The sequence below is a fragment of the Schistocerca americana genome, chromosome 8 (genome assembly GCF_021461395.2).
Source record: "Schistocerca americana isolate TAMUIC-IGC-003095 chromosome 8, iqSchAmer2.1, whole genome shotgun sequence".
Taxonomy (NCBI): domain Eukaryota; kingdom Metazoa; phylum Arthropoda; class Insecta; order Orthoptera; family Acrididae; genus Schistocerca; species Schistocerca americana.
This window is the reverse complement of record NC_060126.1, coordinates 195,263,844-195,283,674: the sequence shown is the minus strand read 5'-3', so window position 1 is coordinate 195,283,674 and position 19,831 is coordinate 195,263,844. Positions and strand designations below refer to the sequence as shown.

Below are 19,831 nucleotides of genomic sequence, written 5' to 3'. Positions count from 1 at the left end.
TTAAATTGATATAAAAGTAGTTACGAAGTCTAGTCTGACGGTATTCGTCTGTAGTGTAGCCTTGTACGTAAGTGAAACGTAAACGACAAGCACTTCAGACAAGAAGAGAATAGAAGATTTTGACGTGTGGTGCTACAGAGTAATGCTGAAGATTAGCTGGATGGGTTAATAACAGATTAAGTTCTGAATCGAATTTGGGGAAACAGAAATTCGTGATGTGACTTAACTAAAACAAGGTATCTGTTGATAGGACGGCAAGGAATCGTCAATTTGGCGATGGAGGGAAGAGTGTGTTTGAGGGGGGAGGTAGGGAGGGAGGAAGAGTGTATAAATATTGTACAGGGAGACCAATTCTTGAAGAAAGCAAGCGGGTTCAACTGTTTGTAGGTTGCGGTAGTGATGTAGAAATGAAGAGGCCTGCCCAGGATAGAGGAGCATTGAGATTTGCACTGACAAGGGGAGGCCGCCAATTGTGGAATTCAGATTCGATTCATACTGCGCATAATAAAAGCTCATGGCCAGAGGTGTAATGTGGCAAAGCACCAAGATGCACTTCTCAGCCGTTGTCGAGAAAATCGACAGTTAAAAGAAACCGTTGCGGTGAAATACTCTCGACGATTAATAATTTTCTACAGCGTCGTGGCGCAGCGGTAAGTGCTCGGGTTCGTAATCCGAAGGTCGCCGGATCGAATCTCGCGCCATGCAATTTTCTTTTATTATTAGTTTTTTGTAATTCAAATATATATATATAAAGTATTAATGAATTGCTTATGCATGTTGGTGAAGGCGGATCGCTCTCCAATTGTACCGCCTCCATTTTTCCGTTTTTTTTAACAGGGTGTACCAAAGCTCTCCCGTCCGCACTGATTTTCGACAATGTTATAAGTTGCGCTAGGGACCGCATCTACCTTCTTTCGAAGTTAGCAGGCAACTGCGCTGTAATGCGGCGGCTCGTTTCGGCCCATTCAACATCTGTCATTCAAGTGTAACGAGCGAGTAACGGAGTTTATATTTCATACCTGCCACAGCAAATTTGTGTTCGTGGGGTCTCTATTCTAATTCGAACGTTTGACTTACGCTATACGTATTCGTTTCGGAATATCGTTTCTACGTCTTCCGTTAACTATGCGTGGTTAACATCATGAAGACAATTAATAACATTTGTGAAATACAACTTTGTTTGCGGAAAACATAATGATGTTCGAAGTCGCCAGTTTTTCCACGACAAACGACTTTCAACAACTTATTATATGCATAATTGTTGCAACTGATTGCCGGGAATTATATATATATATATATATATATATATATATATATATATATATATATATATATATATATATATATATTTGAATTATAAAAAACAAATACTAAAAAAAAAAAGTTGCATAGCGCGAGATTCGAACCAGAGCGCTTACCGCTGCGCCATGACGCTGTAGACTGTACGGAATCATTAATTGTAGAGAATATTTCACTGCAACGGTTTCTTTTAAGGGGATACGGAATCACCTATCCCCGCAATGTTAATATATGCCTACTATAGGGAACATTTTCTCACAAACTACTGGAGACAGAGAGGTAAAAATTTTACTGTATGTGCATTCATATGTTACAACAATACTGAAACAACAGTTTATTGTCAAAGTATTTTCTTACAGAGATATTGTACATTTATTTTTAAGTAAATTTTTTCCATCGCTTTTTACTAGACTATCACCCCTAAGTCTTTTGTAAATCAAGTAATTAAAAAATCGTTGTTTCAGTATGTAATAGGGACCTATGTCACTACGTCATAAAAATTTCAGACTTCTAGGTTGACCAGTACCTGAGATAATGTTCCTAGATGAAGTAAAAAGTAAACTTACGGGAAACGGAGAAAGAAGATTAAAACATTCCTGATCCGTAGCTAATACCCCCTTCACAGTCTTCATAATCATCTTCAAGTCTTCTTTTGGCACCCCTCTGCACCTGTCTTGCTTTTTTCACTAATGTCTTGATTATATTATCAGCATGCCTTAGTCTGTGCTGATCTAAAAAGAACATAGCACGTACCGTACGGGAACCAACACACATACCCAACTTTTGAAGGACCTGGCATTTAGTTATATTTCCAAGATTGAAGGTTGCCACAGCATCATACACACCAAAATGTAGTGTATTAATTCCGACAAACACTGTTTTTGGGAGACGATGCCATATCACACTATTCAAGCACTCGTTGGGGTTCTGCGTTTTTCCGTGAAGACATTTCATCAGAAGACTTCTGTCAGCCAGATCTCTGAAAATGGGCTTTATTTCTGCCATGATGGCTGATGGTAGACTGTGGTGGTGAATGTATTTCTCTCCTGTTGTTAGTCCCCTATTGTATTTACACCAGCTGTTTTCACCTTTGGGGCACAAACCATGTTGTGGATGCTCATCCGTGGATGCGGTGTGGAAATATAAAGCCCATATAGCTCTCCTCATTTCTTCAAGATTGCCTGTATTTTGCCTGATTGCAAGGCCATAGCAGTTCTGAATGTGGTCTATTATGGAATCAGTCAATCTTCCTCTGCCATCCAAGGTTTTCCCATCATCTAGTTTTTTCCCTTTCATAACTGATTTTAACCTTCTCAGCCTGGCACCCATTCTCTTCTGCACATGTCCTATACATTCAAGTTTGCTTATATTTACACTGTTCCCATATGGTTTGCTTTCCAAAACTTCTTTGAATGCTTTAGAGTCACCATCTCCCAGATATTTGACATAGCGAACATTATACCACTGTGAAGAGCGATGAAAAATTTTCTTCACCCCAGCAACCTCCATGCCACCACTACTACCATAATAATTAGCAATACAGTCATCACTGTGTTCATTTTTCAGCCTGCCTGTGCACCTACAGTATTTAGACATTATTGCAACATCAATAACCTTGCCAGTATCAACACTAGTTGCTGTTACAACACCATTGTTGGAGGTGTGGCCCCTTTTCTGCCACGTGCCATCAAACGCCACTGTGAGGTCACGACTGCCGTCATTTTCTTCCACTGCTTCTTCCACAGCAACCTGCATTGACTTCTGTGCTACATCTTCAACTGCAGATCCTAGTACATAATTGTAAGCTTCAAACTTTGAAGGTGCACTTGGAAGATTTAGAACACCACATAGCATATCACCAGCTGCTTTGCCCTTACCAATTGCTCGCAATCCATAAACTAACCTAATATTTACACTATAAAGTTCAGTTTTCTTGTATCCATTATTTACAGTTACTGAAACCGAACATGGAAACTTACAGCTGTATTTACAAACACTGCATATTAAATTAAACTGGGCAGCCAGGCCAACATGGGATTCTACTTTCAGAGAAACGTTTCCATGACATTTTTTGCAGCACAAACTGTTTTCAAGAGCTTCACACAATATATTCGTATCAATGAGTTCAAAAACTTCATTCCCTCTATCAAGTAAATTATATTTCTCTTCCAAATCTCTTAGTTTTTTATGAGAAGCACTGTTTTCATTTGGTGTAAGTTCGTTCGGCAAATCAGTAATAAGTGGATTCACATTTTCCAACAGTGATGATGATGAACTGCTTTGCTTTGCTAATGAATCATTATTTCTTTTCTTTTGCCAGTTCACACGCTTTTTAAATACTTTTGCTTTAGCTCTAGGCATTTTCACTGCGAAAAATGAAGCACTAAATACGAAATAACTCAACAACAACTACTTTCTTATATCACACTGTTTACAAATCAGTCCCGCCACAAAGTCAAAGAGTAACTTGAGGAAACCAGAGAGAAACATTTTCGGGCAACTAGTGTATAAATAGTCGCTGGAAACCGGGATATTTGAATTCATGTCACTTTAAAGGTACTGCCAAAAAGTTCATGGTCAGGCACGAGAGACGTGTATAACTAAAGCGCAATACCCGATCTCACAAATATATAAAAATAAAATAGTTATAATTGTAGTAGAGCTATGTATGATACGTCATTTTAAAGAGGAAACATGGCAGAATATAATACGCCAATAAGAAAAAATTCGATTTTTTAACCCAAAATCCGATTCCGTATCCCCTTAACTGTCGATTTTCTCGACAACGGCTGAGAAGTGCATCTTGGTGCTTTGCCACATTACACCTCTGGCCATGAGCTTTTATTATGCGCAGTATGAATCGAATCTGAATTTCGCAATTGGCGGCCTCCCCTTGTGAGAGCCAGTCTTCGGACTGAAGACCACAAAAATAGAAAGTTATTACAATTAGGTACCATACCTGTAATTTTCCTTAAAGAATATACCATTTTTTATTATACAATTGTGAGTCGGTTCGCTTACAAAGCGAACTGAATTTCAAATATTGTATTTTTGTTTCTAGCAACTGAGTGCAGTGTGCAGTTTTTTTACTAATTGCTGCTCGGAACTGAGACAGCTCGTCATTTCTTCTTTAATCACTAAGTATTCTTTTTAGCTTAGCGACGTCAGAAGCAGCGGAACATTATTAACAGGACACACGTCGTAAGGCGCAAGTTATTTTTATGCTGGTAAATTAATATTTTCAAGGGATTTTTATTGTAGGCCTCTTGTTGCGGTGACTCTCTCGAGACATGCTATAAAAGCTCGACGTTTAGAGCTCGGATTACGAACCTTCTTCGGATTTTTTAGAAAAGGGAGTCAAGCTCTCAGTACAAGACTTCGCCAACGTGGTACCTAAGACGAGGTTTGTTTTGTCTAGGAATCCTGAATACTCGGTTCGCTAGACAAACAATCAAAGAATTCGTATTAATGAGTTTTATTACAACAAGTACAAATACTTAACTTAGATCTGAGAATTCTTGTAGTTCTTTATACGTCATTCACCCACAAGTGCAATAACACAGGTGTGTCGCAAGCAAAGGACGACATACAAAATATTCAGTCTTCTTCAGAACAGACAAACTCCAGTAACACTTCTGGTCCCAGCGACTGCTAGTAACAGCAGTGTGCCATCTGAACTGCCGGGACAGCTGATGTCTAACTGTGCTACGTAGAGCTTCCTAATGAAGAGGCTACGATGCGTCGGCGAACGAAGTGGCCACGTTAAAACTGCCTATGGAAGCGGTTGCCAGCAGTATTTTTTTTTTTTTTTTTTTTTTTTTTTTGGCTCACGGTCTTACTGTCTTGATGGATAGGCTGCCATCAGTCGGGCGCGGCGCTTATGTCGTCTTCACCTGGTCGTGCTGCTGTCGTGTTGTCATCCTGGAGGGAGGTCTGTCAGCTTGCGATTGGCCGACCTCTTTCACAGCCTTCTCTTCTCTGTCGTTCCTGACTGGCGTGCCGGCGCTGACTTTACGTCGCAACGGGGTCCACTGCGGTTGATACTGACGACGAAGATGTTGTGTGTTGGCTGCTTCAGAAAAACCGCGAAAGTTGTACTGAATGTTCCTGCTAGATTCTGTTTAAACACTCAGTCCCATAGTATACTATCGTGGTAGCACTATCTTTCTATTGCTACCCTATACTGACGTTCCTGCAACAACTAGGTCAATTTCACAACCTAATTCTGAATGTACTCTAGTGATGTGTTAGGTAGTCATTGCCAGGATAATCATAAGCACCAAGTGCTTGCCAGCAACAGTATCTTCGCGCTCATGGAATCCTCTTGCCTGAAGAGGAACCAACCCATCGACCAGCGCCACATCTTTTTAAAATTAATATAAATTGGTACGATTGCATCAGAGGTAAAATAATGCAAAAGTGTTTTCTTACGTACGAAAATGTTTTCTAGCTTTCGAAATTTCGTCTCTCCCTCGTCTCGGGACCACACAGAAATACCCATATTTTATACTCATTAATAAATAACTAAACAAAATATCATACGTCGATCCAACTAGGTACCCCACTAATTCGGCCACACAATTTTATTAAAATCTGCTAGTCTTCGGGCGTCCAACAACATCCCATGTTACCATATTTTCAGTAATAGGTGCTGGTGTAGTACTGAAAACTTTCGCTAGAAACATCGCAATCAACTGGTTACATCCCATCCGTGCCTCTTAGGACATCATATGCGGGGAGCTCAAGCTGTGTTACGAATGATGGCATTTTCCAAAATTCATGCTTGCCACCAACATACACACACAATTACACCGAAAAAAATTCGGAGTTAGTTCAGGGATATTTCCCAAGTATTTTAATGAAGGGATCTAAAGTCCCTGGTGGCTCGTTACAGACATATTCTATTTGATTTCTTACCCCCCATATATCTTTGTATGTGTATAAGACTTAAAATATCTATGGAACAGGGCAAATGTCAACGCTATGCGTTGTGTATCTTGTTTAGAAACAAACTTCGTATATTCCCTCATGGTACCTGCTGTTCACAACATTAACACTCACTTTTTTTCTGCGTTCACAAATTTACTTTAAGTACTGCTCGATTCTGTCTAAGGTTTGTTTTTCCGGCAATGTTGGTTGTACGTAGAGTTGTAAAAATGGCATAGGTTGCTATAGACTATCACAAGTAGGTGTATATAGTAGTTTTCCTTGTAGCTTTGGTCATTTAAGGTCGTACCTGTTGTTACCTGTGAATTAGGTTGTTACATACCTATCAGGCGTTACCTCATAACTACCGTTTTGTTTATGCATGCAATCAGTGTCTTACAAGATTCTCCTAAAAACCAGAAGCGGTAACCAACTAGAAACTGAGTGACGATTTATAAAGGATCAGGTGACCTTTGGGAGATTTTCGTTCTACATAGTTATCGTCCTGTCTGTCACTTAAAAGCCGGCCGGTGTGGCCGTGCGGTTCTAGGCGCTTCAGTTTGGAACCACGTGACCGCTACGGTCGCAGGTTCGAATCCTGCCTCGGGCATGGATGTGTGTGAAGTCCTTAGGTTAGTTAGGTTTCAGTAGTTCTAAGTTCTAGGGGACTGATGATCTCAGATGTTGAGTCCCATAGTGCTCAGAGCCATTTGAACCATTTTTTTGTCACTTAAAAGTAGCCGTTCGCGGTGGCCGAGCGGTTCTAGGCACTTCAGTCCGGAACCACACGGCTGCTACGACCGTGCGGGATTAGCCGAGCGGTCTAGGGGCGCTGCAGTCAAAAAATGTTCAGATGTATGTGAAATCTTATGGGGCTTAACTGCTACGGTCGTCAGTCCCTACGCGTACACACTACTTAACCTACATTATCCTAAGGACAAACTCACACACCCATGCCCGAGGGAGGACTCGAACCTCCGCTGCAGTCATGGACTGTGCGGCTGGTCCCGGCGGAGGTTCGAGTCCTCCCTCGGGCCTGGGTGTGCGTGTTTGGCCTTAGGATGATTTAGGTTAAGTAATGTGTATGCTTAGGGACTGATGACCTTAGCAGTTAAGTCCCACAAGATTTCACAACATTTGCGGCTGCTACAGTCGCAGGTTGGAATCCTGCCTGGGCATGGATGTGTGTGATGTCCTTAGGTTAGTTAGGTTTAAGTAGTTCGAAGTCTAGGGGACTGATGACCTGAGCTGTTAAGTCCCATAGTGCTTAGAGCCCTTTGAACCATTTGAACTTAAAAGTAAATAGCATTTACAGTAAAATCGAAACTGTCGATGTTTAATTCAGGCTGTACTCGAAAATCGTTGATTTGTAATGTGAAACAGAGGGATTTTGTAGTAAAAATAAAGAAAGCAATACAGATTTGGAATACAGCGCTAAGAAACACAATTTCCTCAACAAAAAGGTAGAATGAAAAAGTAAAACAAAAATCTATCGAACACCGCTTCAGTAACTCGTCGAACTTTTATCAAACACGTTTCTGTTATTTAAGAACAACTTTCACGACTATCAATAGTAACAGGAAACTGTTACCTTTGAGCATGATGATGAACTTTCTATTTAATACAGAATAACAACAGTGATTATATACATTTCTACGTTTGTGCGGGTAAACTGTAGTTGAATCTAAAGTAATTGCTTTTGTTACGTAAAGGAGCAGAAGTGACGCAATTAACCAATTTTTGTTGCTTACAAACTTACTATAAGGTTATAGAATACACTTTGGATTACCTCTGAATGCTGCGCGGTTCTAATTTTATACTCAAAACAAACAAAGTATCTAAAAACAAAGAGAAGTCGTCGGTTCCCAGTTACACATGCAGTCCCTGTTACACATTCATTTACGTTTCTTTCCCTAGCAATGCTACCAATGCTACTGGTAATCTTAGCGTTTACTACGTCATCTGTGATGTGTACCGAAACTATCGAACCGTAGTTTTGGCAGAGCGTTATCTTTGATACACAGCAGTATTGATAATTTTGCTGATGGAGAGTTGGTGAACGTAAATCAGGAGTAAGAGTTCACTGAAAGAAATGCAAGAGTGACTAAACTTCGTTATGCTCAGCTGTTCCCGCAGCGACGTCTACCACATTACAGTACTTTTCGATATGTGGATAGTCGTTTACAATAAACCTGTTCCTTCTTTGTTTTGTTGATAATATATTACAAACATATTCACTGCTGTCAATCTATTGTCATGGACAGAAAGGTAATTAAGGGTAACAAAGTCGAATAAATCGTGTATACAATCCGTCACGTAAGAGCGTGATCGACACTACATGCAGATGGTAAAAGATATCGCGTTAGCTCTTACACACCTCAATAGAGGGAACCTTTCTCCTTCATGCAACGTCCGTAAAGCATTAGTTCACTCTGAATTCTTGACTGAGATACGCAAGAATAGAGATGAGTGCAGCTTACGCTTCGCGTTTTGTGTCTATATTTCTCTGTGACTACCCTAAAGGCCTGAAAATGAGTTATGCCGCGGCGTCTAAATATAGGGGAAATCAAAGTAATTTGTACAAAAGTGAGTAACACGCTGTAAAGTGGTTAAAAACGTGGATGACTTTGAAGAAAGTGGCCGAATCGCTAAAGTGACTCCACAAATTCGTAAAAATGGTTATTAACCTTTATGTGGGAAACTCATTCTTAACATTGCGTCAAGGGCAAGCAAAATTTACTGTGAAACAGTTGTCACCGCGAATGCGTCGCATTTGGAGGTCTCTTCCACGTGAATACGCGAAAAAACATGGTTTCAAGAATGACTCGGAGAAGCAAAGCAATTACCGACGCTGCAGGTAACTGCACGTATTATTAATCGTAATCGCTTTTTTTTCTTATATGGCGTAAGTGTATGTTTTAGTTTGTTGTCATACTTTTTTCTACTGACTAACCCAATCACGATCTTACTTAACAGACTGTAGACCATTACTCTTCAGCGAGCCACCAGACACCACGGGTCCAACACACACAAAAATTCCCTGAACAACCTCCGAAAGTTTTTCAGTGGAGTATGGGTTCTCCCTGTAGTTACATTGAAAGCTTGAGAGAAGTGCTGAAGAAAATCGGGAACCTCGTTGGTACTGACCTTTTTGAGTGTCACGAAAGCAGCAGGCGGAGGAGTGAGCAGTGCGTTCTTCGGCGGCAGGTGGCCAACTGTGCCTGCAGCCTCGCTCCCGTACATCTTAAAGCGACGGCCACGCCGCCAAGCGGCGGAGGGGCGCAGCTCTCAATTCTAGGCCGGGTCCACATATTGGGGCCAACGCTGGCGCCAACGGTATCCGTCCAATGTGTGTATCAATGAAACGACCCCAGTGACGTAGCAGCTGGAGGGGGTGGGAGGGGGGAGGGGGGGAGGGGGGAGTACAGTTCGTGCCGGGTACCAGCTCGGTGAGGGTTCCGTGACAGCTATTTTAAATACATATTTTTAATATGGTCTGTCGAGGACACGACAATGCTTCTACAATAGCTGGAGTGCATTCAGGATTTTAAGCAAGAATTTTCGAATTTAACTCTAAGGCATTATTTAGACCCTGAGCAAACCAATCTTTCAATCTCCACTCTTGCTGTGTCAAAGGTATCATATAACGTCACATTACATGTGTCTTTTTTGGGACTTTAGAAAATTTTTACGGTTTTACAGAGTTTCTTCTCATAGTAGATTTCATTTGCAGTAGGACATTGAAACAGACACTAAGTGCTCAAAAGTATCCGGATACCTGGCTGAAACTGACTTACAAGTTCGTGGCGCCCTCCACTGGTAATAGTAGAATTCAGTATGGTGTTGGGCCACACTTAGCCTCGATGACAGCTTCCACTCCCGCAGGCATACTTTCAATCAGGTGGTGGAAGGTTTCTTGGGGAATGACAGCCCATTCTTCAAGGAGTGCTACACTGAGAACGGGTATCGATGTCGGTCGGTGAGGCCTGGCAGGAAGTCGACCTTCCAAAACATCCCATCTATAGGATTCAGGTCAGGATTCTGTGCAGGTCAGTCCATTATAGGGATGTTATTGTGCAAACAGTCCGCCACTGGCCGTGCATTATGAACAGGTGCTCGATCGTGTTGAAAGATGCAATCGCCATCCCCGAATTGCTCTACAACAGTGGGAAGCAAGAAGATGCTTAAAACATCAATGTAGACCTGTGCTGTGATAGTGCCACGCAAAACAAGAAGGGGTGCAATCCCCCCCTCCATGAAAAACATGACCACACCATAACACCAACGCCTCTGAATTTTACTGTTGTCACTACACACGCCGGCAGATGACGTTTACCGGGCATTCGCCATACCCACATCCTGTCATCGGATCGCCACATTGTGTAACGTGATTCGTGACTCCACACAACGTTTTTCCACTGTTCAGTCGTCCAATGTTTACGCTCCTTACACCAAGCGAGGAGTCGTTTGGCATTTACCGGTGTGATGTGTGGCAAATGAACAGCAGCTCGACCATGAAATCAAAGTTTTCTCACCTCCCGCCTAACTGTTATAGTACTTGCAGTGGATCCTGATGCAGTTTGGAATTCCTGTGTGATGGTCTGCATAGATGTCTGACTATTACACATTACGACACTCTTCAACTGTCGGCGGTCTCTGTCAGTCAACAGACGAGGTCGGCCTATGCGCTTTTGTGCTGTACGTGTACCTTCATGTTTCCACTTCACTATCACATCGGAAGCAGTGGACCTAGGGATGTTTAGGAGTGTAGAAATCAGACTATTATACAAGTGATTCAAATGGTTCAAATGGCTCTGAGCACTATGGGACTTAACTGCTGAGGTCATCAATCCCCTAGAACTTATAACTACTTAAACCTAACTAACCTAAGGACAGCGCACACAACCATGCCCGAGGCAGGATTTGAACCTGCGACCGTAGCAGTCGCGCGGTTCCGGACTGAAGCGCCTAGAACCGCTCGGCCACAACGGCCGGCTGCAAAATGATTTACACACGATATCTGTATGGTGCAAAAGGTTGCAGTTGACTCTAAATCACGAAAATTTGAAGTCATTTACACGAGCACTAAAAGCTCTCCGCTAAATTTCAGTTACACGACAAATCACACATACCTAAAGGCTGTAAACTCAACTGAATACTTAGGGATTCCGATTACGAATAACTTAAATTGGAACGATCACATAGATAATGCTGTGAAGGAAGCCAACGAAAGACTCCGATGTACTGGCAGAACAGAGGAAGTGCAGCACGTCTGCTAGAGAGACTGCTTACATTACTCTTTTCCGCACTCTTCTGAAGTATTGCTGTGGTGTGTGGGATCCGCATCAGATAGGATTGACGGACGACATCAAAAAAGTTCAAAGAAGGGCATCTCGTTTTGCATTATCGCGAAGTAAGAGAGAAAGTGGCACGGAAATGATACACGAACTGGGGTGGCAGTCATTAAAACAAAGTCGTTTTTCATGCGGCGGGACCTTATCATGAAATTTTAGTCACCAACTTTATCCTCAGGGTGTGAAAATATTTTGTTGACGACCACCTACATTAGGAGAAATGATCATCGTACTAAAATAAGAGGAAGCAGAGCTCGTGCAAAAAGTGCATCTGCCAGGCACTTAATTGTGACGTGCACAGTAATCCCATAGATGTACATGTAGACATTGGAAGATTCTTCTGAGAAACGTTGGAGCTATAATTAAGAGAGTTTCAGATTCTCAGATTCACTGTGGTGTGCTAGCTATGAAGCTTTTAAACCTGTGTTTCAGTGCTTTAAAAGGATTAGCGTTGCCGCTGAGTAGCTGTCCGATTCTTTGGAAACTATAGAAACAATAGGAGTTGTTCAAACTCTACTGCCTGGATTGTGTGATTTCTCATTTTATTCTTCTTTCGTTTATGGAATATTGTCTTACAAGAATTCCTCCACGTGCAAAGGTATTCAGAGGTTTTTTAGGGCCGCTCCGGATTGTGTGTTGCTAAGATGTTTCTTTGAAACACAAGAGAAATTATTTTGTTGACGAAGCACTTCAATTTACGCAGTCCACATGCGACGAGGTGGGCATTCCTGTGGAAGAAAGTGGAAATATCAAGAATAAGGAAATGATACCTACTGAGATGGCTGCAGACGGAATGCTGACTTTGCACCAGTCACTAGTGTTAGAGTAACTCGGCAGGTTCCTACGAGAAATCGATACTCATTGCAAAACCATGGAACTCGTATCAGATGGTTTTGCTATTTTAGAGTCTAGAAATCTGATTAAAACATAGGAAACGTAACTTATCACCATTCTAAAAAGTGCAGTTGACGTTTTCAGGAGACTAGCTTAGCGTCCGCTGCTTCGCTCGCGTAGACTCTATGGCCTGCAGAGATATTTTTCTTTTTTAATCGAATTTTTATGTTGTTCACAGATTGCAATACCTTCTAAGCTTTTCGCTCTAAATAAGGCCGAATGTACTTCTGACCTAAAAGCGATTCTCGTAGCTGAAGTCCAAAGATTTTGTTAAACATGTCAGTTGCGTTCTTGTGGAGATATTTCCATAGCAACTTTCATCCTCTGACAAATATTTACTTATATCTAACCGAGACGTGAAGTACCAATTTTTGTAACTTTAAAATTTTTTAACGTACCGAAATATTTTCTTTAAAATTTTCACCCACTATTGCACTCTCTAAGGGTTGAGTTTCCAGAAACACTGAAGCATGTATTTTTTTTTATTTCTAACCGAGTAACTCAAAGCAATTATCTGCCGTTTCACGCCCATAAGCGTTAAATTTCCAAAACCAGCAAAACATGTATTTTTTATTTCTGAGAAGCCAAATTTAATTTTCCATAGATTTAATTTTAAAAATGTTTGCATAATAAAATATTTTCATAAGAAACCTCATCCCCTATTTCATCCTCTTAGGTCTTAAGTTTCTAAAACCACTGAAACACGTACTTTTTTATTTATATCCGAGAAGTCAAATACCAATGTTCATAGACATAGCTTTAATAATACCTTAGCAGTTCTTTAATAATGATATATTTCCAAAAAAGCTTTCATCCACTATTTCAACCCCATCGGGTTAATTTCCAAAAAATGCTGAAGAACGCATTTATTTATTTCTGACAGAGAAACGAGATACCAATTTTCGTAGCTTCAAAATTGCCTTAATAGCGACATTTTTCAAATAACACTTCATCCCTTATTTCATGCCCTTACCGTCATAATCTCGAAAGATCCCTTCTTAAACGACGCCCATAGTGTGAGAGCCAGATCTTCTCCAAATTTCAAGTTTCTGTCCTTTAGCGGTTTGGGCTGGGCGCTGATGAGTCACGCCAGTCATTCAGGACATTGCCTTTTATATATAGAGATTTCTAAACCTGGTATCCTTGCAGAAATTCAATCTCAGCCAGGAAGCTTCCAGAGTTCCGAGAGAAGAAACTCCTTGTTGGACGTCTTCTAGGCTGTCTTATAGGCTGTCTGAACATGAATTTTCGAAATTTGTTGCAAACCTCATTTTGGTGTAGAAATTTTTCTTAACTTTGTGTGTTTCGACAGCGTTACGTGAGAGGAGTTTCTCAAGGCTCAGTCTTGTTAAGAATTACTTTAGGCCCACTATGAGTCAAGCACAACTCTCTAGTTTGGCGGTTTTATCAATCGAAAATAGTGCAGGTAAACACATCGGTCTTGATGATACAATTTCATAATTTTCTGCAGAAAAAGAAGGAAGAAATTCCAAGCTACATGTTAATGTCACCTGTCACTAAGAAGATCTTTGGAAGTTTGTACTACTTCATTAACAATCAATTAAATTGTATTATTTATAGAATGCGTTTTGCTTATATGTTTCTGTTCATAAAAACTGTTTGCAAAATAGTTAACAGTATGATAAAATCTTCTCAGGTTGACAGCTGAGTCAATGTGTTGTTCTCCAGCAACGTTTCAGCAAGTTTCTTACTTGCCATCTTCAACCTGAACTTGCTGAAACTTGCTGAAACGTTGCTGGAGAACAAGACATTGACTCAGCTGTTAACCTGAGAAGATTTTATCACCAAGATTCGTCGAGAAAGCCTGCATTCTCATATAGTTAACATTATACTTTACACACTTAAGCACTTGTATCAAAATACTAGTTCTCCAAAAAATATTCGATATGTTTTGCATGTGTTTGTGGGGGGGGGGGGGGGGACAATTTCAGAGTCCACACTTTGTAACAAACTGCCTAGCTACGTCACTGGTTCACCCCAACGTTGGTAGAATTCCTATGCTTGTTCGTAGTCCAACCAAACATCAAAGGATGTCGGGCCAGTATCAATACGCCAACCACACATTGCTCCAATGTTGCTTGTTTTCCATTGTTGCAGTTCCAAAACTGAGCTTGTTTGTTTGTTCATTCGTTGTCATCGTATTTATTTCCAGGTTGAGTCTTTCGAGATGTCTCAGGAACAGTGGAGCAATATTATTCATACTCAAAACCGCAAATGCACCGGCTGCAATCTCTGCATCAGACATGTTCACATTGGTTCTATATGAATTCAACTGAATATTGACTCCAATATGTGGGCGCTGTCCCATAAATATTGGTCAGAGCTGGTAGGAGGACAAGGCCAACATCAATGCAATTTGTTAGTGTGGGTTGTATGAACTCAGAGCCAAACCTGTTGTTCTCTTTTGACTGAAATGTCAATAACCTATTGTTCTGCTAAGAGAAAATGTAAAAGATCTTGGACGACCCTGCTTACAGGAAGATGACGACGGATCCAACCATTCGGATACAGCGCAAGACAATTGACCTTCTTCGAAGTACCTTTACAGATGAGACAGCGAAGAAACTTCGGCCGCGTGCTGCTGCACCACCAAGACTCTATGGACTTCCGAAGGTACACAAGATGGGCACTCCTCTGAGAATGGTTGTGAGCACTATAGGAGCGCCAACATACCAGCTTGCCAAACACTTGACCGCAATATTGAGTCCATTGGTTGGCAAATGTGAGCACCACATCAAAAACTCGGCTCAGTTTGTGGAATGTATGGGGAAACTCAAGTTGGCCAGCTCAGATCTTATGGTCAGTTTCGATGTTGTATCACTTTTCACGAGAGTTCCACTCAAGGATTCGCTGGATCTTATTGAGAAGAAATTTGGACCCACATTCGCGAAAGTATTTAACTTTGTGCTCACGTCAACATATTTTCTTTTTGACGGACACTACTACGAACAGACAGATGGCGTACCTATGGGTAGCCCTCTGTCACCTGTGGTGGCCAACATGTACATGGAAGAATTTGAGGAGAAAGCGTTAGAATCAGCACCACTAAAACCAACAGTCTTCTACAGATATGTTGACGACACATTCTTCATTTGGCCTCATGGGGAAGAGGAGCTCCAACTGTTCTTACAACATCTGAACTCCATCCACCCCCAAATTCAGTTCACCATGGAGGTGGAGAAAAACTGGCAGCTACCGTTCTTGGATGTTCTGGTACGGAAAAAGCCTGATGGAACACTGGGACACAGCGTCCACCGGAAGACAACCCACACAGATCTATACCTCCACGCCTACAGCTGTCATCACCTGTCACAAAGGGAAGGAGTACTAAATACATTGGTTCACAGAGCTCATGTGATCTCCGACGAAGAAAGCTTAAAACCGGAACTGGGCCACCTCAAGGATGTGTTCCAGAAGAACGGCTATAGTGACCGTCAAATTCGACGCGCCTTCAAGCAGAAGACTACACCACAGCCGACACCTGATGATGATCCACCGAAAGCGACAGCCTACATACCATACGCAGGCAACGTATCTGCAAAAATAGGCAGGATTCTAGGACGTCATAACATTAAATGCGTCTACCGCCCGCCGCCAAAGATCAAGTCCCTTGTAGGGTCAGTGAAGGACGATTTAGGACTCTGGAAATCTGGAGTTTATTTCATACCGTGCGAGTGTGGGAAAGCATATGTGGGGCTAACCATTCGCACGATCGAGGAAAGGTGTACTGAACACAGACGGCACGCCGATCTCCAACAGCATACAAAATCTGCAATCGCAGAACATTGCCTCGAGACAAATCATCATATGAAGTCATCTCGTCAGCGCACGCTACCCCCACCACCGCGACCTGCACATCCCTCGGTCCAGACGCGGAGTCAGTGGAGGGGAGAGGCGACAGGTATACATACCACACCACACGCCGGCCTAGGACGTCAGTCAACAGGAGTGACCTGATGATGATGATGGCACGTTACGCCGTCGAAAATTGGTTCTACAACGACCAGTCAACCCGGCTATATGCCCGAGAGACCTTCAAGCATCTCATTCGCCGGGAAAATCTAGCCGCGCGGGATTAGTCGAGCGGTCAAGGCGCTGCAGTCATGGACTGTGTGCGGCTGGTCCCGGCGGAGGTTCGAGTCCTCCCTCGGGCATGGGTGTGTGTTTGTCCTTAGGATAATTTAGGTCAAGTAGTGTGTAAGCTTAAGGACTGGTGACCTTAGCAGTTAAGTACCATAAGATTTCACACACATTTGAACATTTGGGAAAATCTACAAACACAAATTTCCATTTGTTGAAAGAAATTTGATTTGTTTTCATCAGTTACCCACTGGCAACTACTTCCACGCTCAAATAGTGTGATTAAATGCGTTAATGTTCTTGATGAATCGCTAGTAAATAAAGTAAATTCTTAAGAAAAAGTTTTGAAAGTAAATTCACGGTTCACTGTTCACTGTCGAGCTAGTTGCTTAACAATTTACAGGTGTCAGATAGATCGGTTAAAACACTCATAACCACCTTATGACGATCCTTCTTCATAATAAAACATACTTTCAACGTTTGAGTATCACGCGGCACCATTATACAAATCAAGTAATGAAATTTCCGTCACAAATAGATCGTGGCACTAAATATATTCGATGTCTTGTCCGCACCCTCCTCCACTACACCGTTTCCACTAAACATCTCTGATGAAAAAAATTCTGACGATCACACAAACTCGCGATCACGATGCACGCGCCATTTGCTGTCAGGTGCCGCTCTTGTTGGCTGCGGCGCGCCGGCCATGCTTCCCCCTATCGAAAGCATGCGTGCACGCAGTACAACCATCAGAAGCGATAAATCGGGAATTTAACGTCGCGATTTAGTTTTTAAAAGTACTATAGAATTCCTAAACTGGTTATCTGCGCTACATTCGGAAGGAGGGAGGAAGGTGCGTGATACAATAGAGACAGCAGCAAATACCACTACAAGACAGAGCCCACTGCGATGTATTGAGAAGCACTAAATACGACACACGTAAACCACGATTCAGCCTGTAGCAATAAGCTGTCATGGCTAGATGTCGGAGACAGCTGGAAACACTCACACATCTCTCGCATTCACCCACCAAACGTCCACACGCGGCACCCCCGTCCCCATCGTACACCGCCAGCGCCGACGTAAGGTCAGTGAAAATTACTATCGCGGCCGCATCCGTGGTCGTGAACGCACGTGTATGCCAGATTGCACCAGCCTGGTCATGGAGGGTATCGAGGGATGATTAGAGAGGTAGGAATACGGATATTATCAATACGTCCAACGCCCATCATTTTGAATCTTCTCTCACGCAACACACACACACGTCCGCTTCTGTCGCGCTCACCCAGCACACTGGTCAGCCCTCGCTGCCGCAGGAAGATCAGGCAGGTAGGCTCATTCTTTGTATATGTCAAAGGGTGATCAATCCGTTACTTGCGGTTGCCGGCTCCTCGTGACCGCCTTTGCAGGCAGCCTCGGTGTACTCCAAAACAAGCAGCAGCCGCCTGGACGTATACAATAGCTCTAAACAATTCCACCCCAACGTAGACCTACAGTTTAAAAAAAATCCTTTTATCCAATCCGAAGCAGCGATGACCATACAGCTCGAATTTCACACGCGAAATGTATATTCCTCCCGTTTATTCGAATTATTATCAAAGATAGAAGAAATCAGACACGTCTTTTCACGTCGCTAAAGTATCGTTACTTGTTGTGAACATCCCGTACAGGACTATGGCATAGCCGGCCGGTGTGGCCAAGCGGTTCTAGGTGCTTCAGTCTGGACCCGCGCGACCGCTACGGTCGCAGGTTCCAATCCTACCTCGGACACGGGTGTGTGTGTGATGTCCTTTGATTTGAATTTCGTGTTGTGATATCCTTTTACTCAATATGAGTCTTTTTCTTACCAATTTCTTCTGAGAGGGGTGAGGAGGAAGGGGGCGAGAGGTAAGGGGGTTGGAATGTCCTCTGGTGGTGGCATTGTGCACTAGCTCAGTGGTCCCTGATGATTAAGGTGAGTGTACACAGGAAAATTTTCTAATAAGACGACATCTTCAATCTGCTGCAGTGTAATTACGGAATTAGGACATGTAATTGCTGGATATGAGTTCTTCTCACCAAATAAAAGTGAGATCCAGACCCTGCAAATTTAATTTCATAAATACACAGAGTTTCCTACGCTATATAATTGATTTTATTTTCGTGAGAGCCTTTTTCTCCAGCACAGACGGCAAAGTGGAGCCCGTGGCGGAATCCATTTCCAAGGAGGGATTTACTTTGGAAGGACGGTATTCTCATGTGCTTTGGTATTCCGCTGGGCTTTACCGGTTAAACGCTGCTTTGTTTGCGTTTTGGTCTGACTGTCACCAATGGTGTGTGCAGGGCCAGCAAGACACAAGGAGAAACAGAGAGAGAGAGCACATGTTTCGACAGAAATTTCTCGATTGTCAAGTGTGAAAGGGATGCCACCACCTGATGCTTTTGTTCTAGGATTAGCACATAATCCGGTGCGTCAGTTGCATGAGCCCAAGTGGACACCTGCACGTTGCATGGCCGCTTCTCGGGCTCTTGCCAGTGCACCCCGACTCCTGGCAGTGTGTGCTGTGGTGTTCTGTGCGGTCCAGTGGATGGCAGACGATGGGTGGTGCATGCATTGTGATAGAAACATTTTTAACAGTGTAATTATGTGTGATGGGTGTTTCATGATGATATTCCTTGTGCAATCGGAATGAAATAAAAAATGATCGATATAATTATTTCTTCCAAGACCTGCATCTTCCCAAATGGCAGAGAATAATGAGTAAGAGAAATCCAACCCCAGAAAACTGATTTTTTTACAAATAAACAATATATCCTTGAATTTCCTGTCATGAGGTCCTTCCTCTCCACAACAGAGCCACCAATTTCCAGGCAGGTGAGGGGGGAGAGAAATGGGGATGTTGAAGGTTTTAACATTGGGGGAGATGTTAATTAATTGATCAATTTCATTAAGTTGTTAATCAAATTGATAAGAGTGAGAGGGAGCTATTCGAATAACTCAGGCCTTCAGATGTACCTGTACCTGTATTAGTGAGGGGAGGGGGAGTTGGAGAATTGGAGGTTTCCTGAGGGCTTGGGTGGAGGAGGGAGACATGGAGGTTCAAATGGTTCAAATGGCTCCGAGCACTATGGGACTCAACTGCTGAGGTCATTAGTCCCCTAGAACTTAGAACTAGTTAAACCTAACTAACCTAAGGACATCACAAACATCCATGCCCGAGGCAGGATTCGAACCTGCGACCGTAGCGGTCTTGCAGTTCCAGACTGCAGCGCCTTTA

At 42.4% G+C, this 19,831-nt stretch overlaps 1 protein-coding gene across 1 annotated transcript in view; it reads right to left on the bottom strand.

Annotated features, from left to right (window-relative positions):
• The window catches only part of LOC124545969 (U-scoloptoxin(16)-Er12a-like), a 113,115-nt gene extending 103,624 nt beyond the window's left edge, over positions 1–9,491 (bottom strand). Inside the window, exon 1 of the mRNA XM_047124933.1 lies at positions 9,373–9,491. The gene's annotated coding sequence lies outside the window, so the exon portion shown is untranslated. The remainder of the gene's footprint in view (positions 1–9,372) is intronic.
• Between the last annotated feature and the right edge of the window lie 10,340 nt (positions 9,492–19,831).